The sequence below is a fragment of the Podarcis erhardii genome (genome assembly GCF_964252035.2).
Source record: "Podarcis erhardii genome assembly, chromosome: 11".
Lineage (NCBI taxonomy): Eukaryota > Metazoa > Chordata > Lepidosauria > Squamata > Lacertidae > Podarcis > Podarcis erhardii.
Window position 1 is genome coordinate 9,880,045 of NC_138501.1, and position 7,585 is coordinate 9,887,629.

The window sequence follows — 7,585 nt, forward strand, 5'->3', positions numbered from 1 at the left end:
TTGGCTCTATTAATATCCAACTTTAATCTTAGAGTCCTAGATTTCAGATCCGCTCTGTTATAAGGTACTTACACTACAAAGGAGCTCTACTGCCTACAAGAGCCTCAATAAATGAGAGGAAAGGGAATTGTCCTGGAGAGATGGGAGGCAAACTGTAAAAATGTTGGATATTTTGTAAGGCTGAAATTTGACCTTTATTTGCCCTGGCACAGCAACATCCTACCGCCCTTCCTTTCAATGTAAATGTTGGCTGAACTTTCTTTCCCCTTCCCCAATATCCTGAAGCAGCTCGTGCCATTGCATCTACAGTGGTACCTCGGTTTATGAACTTAATCCGTTCCGGAAGTGCGTTCTTAAACCAAAACCGTTCTTAAACTGAGGCGTGCTTTCTCTAATGAGGCCTCCCACTGCTGGTGCCCTTCCACTGTTTGGATTCCATTCATAGACCAAGGTAAAGTCTGCAAACCTGGACACTATTTCCGGTTTTGCAGAGTTCATAAACTGAATTGTACTTAAACAGGAGTAAAAACAAAACAAATTCCTTCCAGTAGCACCTTAAAGACCAACTAAGTCAGTTCTTGGTATGAGCTTTCGTGTGCATGCACACTTCTTCAGATACCAATATTTGTTTTGTTTTGACTATGGCAGACCAACACGGCTACCTATCTGTAACTTAAACAGGAGTGTTCTTAAACCGAGGTACCACTCTATTTCATTGGTAGAGTCCTTTAAAAACACAAATGAAGCCCATTCAGACATTCAGGCTCCTTACATGTCATCACCCTCAAGGGACAATGGGGACGTTCCCCTTCTGGTGTAACTTGAGCTATCTACACATCATACATTTAGAGCACATTTAAAGCACATTTTTCTCTCCCAAAGATTCCTTGTAAAAGTTGTAAAGGTGTAAAGGTGTTGTAAAAGTGTTTCAAAAGTTGTTGTGTGTGCACACGCAGAGGATGACCTCCAAACCATCTTAAATATCTTTCCAGAAGCTTACAAAAAGTTTGGCCTATCACTCAACATTAAAAAAACCAAGGTGCTGCACCAACAAGCACAAAACAACCCCTCTGCAGCACCACAAATCCAACTCAATGGTGTAATGTTGGAAAGTGTTGATCACTTTTCCTACGTGGCAGTTATCTTTCCACAAGGGTCGAAACTGATGCCAAAATCCAGCATCGCCTGAGCTCTGCGAGCACAGCTTTCTCCTGATTGAAGTGTAGAGTGTTTGAGGACATTTGCAGGGAAACCAAAATGCTTTTTTACAAAGCCATTGTACTACCAACCTTACTGTATGCTTGTGAAACATGGACCACTTATAAATGCCATCTCCAACTCCCTGAAAGATTCCATCAATGGTGTCTCCAAAATTTTTTACATATCACTTGGTAAGACAGGCAAACTAATGTTAGTGTACTGGAAGAAGCAAAGATTACCAGAGTCGAAGCAATGATTCTTCAACATCAACTTTGTTGGGCTGGTCATGTTGTGTGGATGCCTGATTATCGTCTTCCAAAGTGACTACTCTATTCCCAAATTAAAAATGGAAAGCGTAATGCTGGTGGTCAACCAAAGAGGTTTAAAGACTCTCTCAAGGCAAATCTTAAAAAATGTAGCATCAACACTGACAGTTGGGAAACACTGGCCTGCGAGCGCTCCCATTGGAGAACAGCCTTTACCGAAAGTGTCATGGGCTTTGAAAATACTCAAACTCAGGACGAAAAGGAGAAACAAGTTAAGAAGAAGATCTTTGATTCCTGCCTCAACTATTGCCTTTCATTTTGTGACATGTAAGATATGACCACTTTCATATTTTACCAGTTAGGATAACATCATGTGCTAGATCCATCATTTTTGTTTGTTTGTTGAATTGAGTGCATTTCTACATTCTGGGTGAGTTTCTAATAAATCAAATGGTTCCGTTCAGGACAGCTAGTGTGTTTTTATCTCACTTCATGTTATTGCTTTGGGCCTTTAGCCAAGGTACTATCGAAACGTGCGCTGATTCTTTTGGTGAATTGGATGGGCAAAGACAGATCTGGCAGAGCAGCGATTCAGTAGCACAGTTAGGTTTCTCTCTCACAAATGCCTTGTTCATTGCATTTTATTTTTAAAATTTCTAAACTGCCCACCATTTGAAAATATTGTTGCGGTGGATAAAAAAATAAATAAAAGCAAAGCACGGAGTTGAAACAATAAGAATAAGAATTAAATCCAGTACTTTTTTTCCTGGGGGGGATGCAGGTGTACGCATACCCCTAAACATTTTGTGAATCTTTGTACTTTTGTCCATTTATTGTATTTATTTTTCCCAATTTGAACTATGAAATGGTGATTTTGCTTAGTCAAAATGAGAGTACCCCTAAACACACTCTCACTCTCTCTCTCTCTCTCTCTCTCTCTAGCACTGACTAAATCCATCTGTAAAAACAACAACACAACAATGCTACCTTGATAAAGCCTGGTGAATTAATAAATAAATAAATCTTAAGGCGGGATCTAAAAGGACAAATGGTTGGCTTCATCCTAATCTCCAGGGTGGGGGTGGTAATCCCTTAGAGTGTGGGTGCTAACACACCAAAAACTCTCCCTAAGGTACCAAGTTGAATGAACTTTTGATGTTTAGGGCACCTGCTTGAACATACACCTGCTTCCAAATGTAACCAGAGAAATATGCAAATCAGGTTTGTATCTTTCTTTAACTTATTATTTTAGTTGTGGCTCCACAAATACAGAGGCAGCAGCAAAAATATTGAGTATGAATATCACCTGGCCTAGGCAATGCTTACATAGCAGGGAAATGTAGAACATTTCCTATAAATATCATTCTTAAAACCTATCCTTGTGAACATCAACTTCCACATATTTTCACATTGCATCACACACACACACACACACACACACACACAAACACACTTTTCAGGCATTCTAAATGTGATTTAAGTAAACATGTGAGGAGCATCAGTGCAGGTATAAACATGCTAGCTGTACTACCACTGATTGTCCTCCATAATCTGGAAACTGAAAGGATGAATCTTATGCTGGTGGAAGAATCCTGTGCATCTTAAAGGTAAAGGTAAATGTACCCCTGCCCGTACAGGCCAGTCGTGTCCGACTCTAGGGTTGTGCGCTCATCTCACTTAAGAGGCCGGGAGCCAGCGCTGTCCAGAGACACTTCCGGGTCACATGGCCAGCGTGATGAAGCTGCTCTGGTGAGCCAGCACCAGCACAGCACACGGAAACGCCGTTTACCTTCCTGCTATAAAGTGGTACCTATTTATCTACTTGCACTTAAGAGTGCTTTCGAACTGCTAGGTGGGCAGGAGCTGGGACCGAACGGCGGGAGCTCACCCCGCCGCGGGGATTCGAATCGCCGACCATACGATCGGCAAGTCCTAGGCGCTGAGGTTTTACCCACAGCGCCACCTGCGTCCCCCTGTGCATCTTAGAAATGCACATCTTAGGGTTCCTGTGCATCTTAGAACCCTGGAAACTCAGGTTTCTAAAACGTGTGGGGTCTGTCCCCAGTACAGGAGGCTCCCTAAGTCATATGTTCATCCTCCAACTCATGGAGGTCAACTGGAACAGAGACTTGATTCATGTGCACCTCCATTTTTTTTTCTTAAATCACATTGAGAATGTCTGAAGAGGGTGCACTATTCTGGAGAGATCATGTTAGCTTAGAAGCCTTGGGCTCTGCAACCTAAATTTATCAATTACTAGCATGTGTATTTGGAAACAAATCTAAGTTCTCTCCCCCTTCTACTTGTGAGATCTATCCATCATTTGCAGCAAAACCACAATTTACTATCTCCATCTTAGGCAAATATTCCTTTACTATATATCTCATAAGCCTTCCAGCCAGTAGAGACGGATATCTTTGAACCGGCATGTCCAAGATGTAAAATGGCACTCAAGAGCCCCATTAGTAATGATCTGAAGACACATTCAGCTTAGGAGCACTTGTCCAAAATGTACCTTTTATACCTATTGCTTTACCCATATAGAGGGGGGTTCCTCTCTTAGGAGGGCATTATTATTTCTACATCCGAAGCAATCTGCATGTCTTTTAAAAGTAGCCACTGTTCTTCAGCTGAAACCTCTGGATTTCTTAAAGATCAATTCTCACATAGTTCCTTCACATTGGATGCTGATTTTAGTTATTCATTGTTAAGAAAATGAGGTGCCATATAATAGCCGAACAATCAGATAGAACTCCTTGAAACAGACAGGGCTGCATAATAATGCAGGATAAATCTCTAATAATGGATCTAAATGCTTCAATCAGTCCCTGTTCCTGACCTGTGATATATTCAATGCTTGACCTGGAAACTGTATTTTTAAAAGAACTTGTAAAATAAAATAAAAAAGCTCTTCCCTGCTGTTTCCATAAAATACACACACACACACACACACTCACACACAATCAGTGGCAGGGATGTACCAATAGAGATGTTTTTACAGTCTATTGTACTTACCCCAATTCATGAACCCATTATCACAGAAATATGCTGGCTGGTTTTGCAAGGCCTTCTTAATCAGCACTCAAACACTATTGTTATGACACTAGATTTTAAATGTGTCACCATTGCGGTTTCAGATGTGCTTGTAATGCTGATAGAAAGGGACTATTCTCATCTTCTCTGATCCATTTACACGAGGAAAGCAGATTGCAAAAATACTCCTCTCATTTCTTTCAACAACAACCATTATGTAACATATATAGTACAATCCACAATCCTCCACAAAGAACCTGGTAAATGCTGCCTAACAGGCATTAATGAGGAGTAAAGATGGTGTATCTTTTGGGGCTTCTGTACCATACATAGTATATAAGAACCAGGGCCTTCTTTCGCACATGAGCCGCCGGGCTGCAAAGATCGGCCCAGCGCCCCCAAATTTAGTTTAGCCCCCAAATTAACTTTTATTATGCTTAGGTCAGACACCACGCTTACGCCTTATCTCTTGTTTACAAAAGAAGGAAGGGGAAAGAAACAAACTTTTTAATTTGCTCATTTATTTACAATACACTTATACTTAAGTATACAACACCACCACACTTAAACTTATAAGTATTGTTTAGGCATCTACTTAGGAGAAACATCAGTCAGTGCCGCTGACCCCGCAGCCGCATAGCAGCTCAATACAATATGTAACATAATATTTTGATGTAAGAGTTAATTTCGTGTGCACTGTGCTGTTGTGAATGACACGCACCGTCGTTGAGTCTGACATGTGCCGCCATTGTGAATGACATCACAAGCACCAGCGCCAGCACGGCACGTCTTTGGTAAATGAGCGCACAGTGTCGAAAGTCCTTTAGTGAAACAGTAGGTATACATTTTGGTAATACCTAGGTATATATGTATTTTGTTTTTCTAGTGTGATCAAAATTATTTATTATTACATAACAGGTAGATAGTAGTTAAGAGCCTAGGCGGCTTCAGCGGTGGGCGCCTAGTGCCCCCCAGAATTCAGCGCCCAGGTGCGCCACTCTGGGCGACTTCCAATAGAGTGTTAAAAACAATACAGCATTAAATATTAAGAACTTCCCTAAACAGGGCTGCCTTCAGATGTCTTTTAAAGATAAGATAGCTACTTATTTCCTTCACATCTGAAGGGCGCGCGCCACTACTGAGAAGGTCCTCTGTCTGGTTCCCTGTAACCTCACTTCTTGCAATGGGGGAACCGCCAGAAGGCCCTCAGCTCTGTATGTATATTTATTCAACACACTCCATCACATCCTGATTATCCGAACTCCAAACATTCCCCCACCAGCTGCAGTCAACACTGGGGAGTGGCAGTGAAGAAGCACTCTGTGGCAGGGACGGGGAAACATTTTCATTCGAGGGCCACATTTCCTTGTGGAGAGCCCTCCAAGGGCCACATCCCAGTGGTGGGCATGGCCAGAGAGGAAAGTGAGTGGAGCAATGGATGTGGCTCTTACCTTTCAATATTAAGGGAAATCAATTCTGCCTTCTACACACAAACCTCTTCATCTTTCACCCAAACAAGGATTATTATAATCCAGTGGGTTGTAGTCAACTTATTTTTAGTCAGGGCATGTTTCAACTTGTCCCATGCCTAGAAGGTATGGGTCCGAGCAGCTTTCCCCTGGAAAACTCACTCTTTACCGCTCAATTGGAACAAATGGCAATCTGCGGCAAACCTGGTTGCCGATTCAGTGGTAAACCGTGGGTTTTCCTGGGGGAAAGTGGCAGGGCAAACAGAGGCGTGGCTAAGCCCTCAGAGTAAATGAATTGAAATTGATGGGCCTAGGGTAATCACAGCAGTTGATTTCAATGGGTAAAATTAGTTGACTGCAACCGCATTCCCCCCTGGCAAAAGCACACAGAAAAATATAGTTTCTGTTGTGATATAAAGACCTGTGCCGACTGAAGTAAAAATAGCCATAGTGTGAGCTTGTTCTTCTTGAATAGTGTAGCCCAAGAAGACTCAGCATCATAGATACAGATACAGATACAGGCAGTGCTTTTTCTTCTAAAAAACATGTTTAGGGGTACTCTCATTTTGACTCAAGAAAATCACCATTTTACAGTTCAAATCGGTAAAAATAAATACAGTAAATGGACAAAAGTACAAAGATTTACAAAATGCTTAGGGGTATGTGCCCCCCCCCGAAAAAGCACGGTTTGAGGGTATCTACGCTTCTCTTTAGTGACGCGAGTGGCGCTGTGGGTTAAACCACAAAGCCTAGGGCTTGCCGATCAGAAGGTTGGCGGTTCGAATCCCCGTGACGGGGTGAGCTCCCATTGCTCGGTCCCTGCTCCTGCCAATCTAGCAGCTTGAAAGCACGTCAAAATGCAAGTAGATAAATAGGTACCACTCCAGCGGGAAGGTAAACGGCATTTCCGTGCGCTGCTCTGGTTCGCCAGAAGCGGCTTAGTCATGCTGGCCACATGACCCGGAAGCTGTATGCCAGCTCCCTCGGCCAATAAAGCGAGATGACCGCCACAACCCCAGAGTCGGCCACGACTGGACCTAATGGTCAGGGGTCCCTTTACCTTTACACTTCTCTTTGCTTCAGAAACCACAGGTAGCGAAGGAGAGTGGAATGGGGCATGCAGGGCAATGCTGTTCATCCTTTTTCTGAAGTAGGTCCCATGTGTTACACAGTGGACTTACTCCTTAGTAAGTAGCTTTGAAATTGCAGCCATAAAAGCCAGTTCATCTGTTGCCTGAATGGGACGGGAGCTGATAGGATGGCCATTTAATGCATCTCCCAAAAAGTGGGCACAGTTTTGCACAAAGTTAGCAAATAGATACACATGTAGAAACAATTGCTATAATTAACCCTCAACTACGCCTGGATACAGCACTAGGCAGTGCTTTTTTTCCTTAAAAAATGTTTAGGGGTACTCTCATTTTCCGACTCATATTGAAATACTGTCCCTCAATGAGGCCAAACTTAGATTCACAAAATGTTTAGGTCTCAGAGCTGTGTACAATGTTTGGCAGTGGTTCTTGAGATTTCCAGGCAGGCAGATTTTTCAGTCCTATCTATAGTTGCCAAGGATCAAAGACGGGATCTTCTGCATGCACATCAGGTGCTCTAACCCTG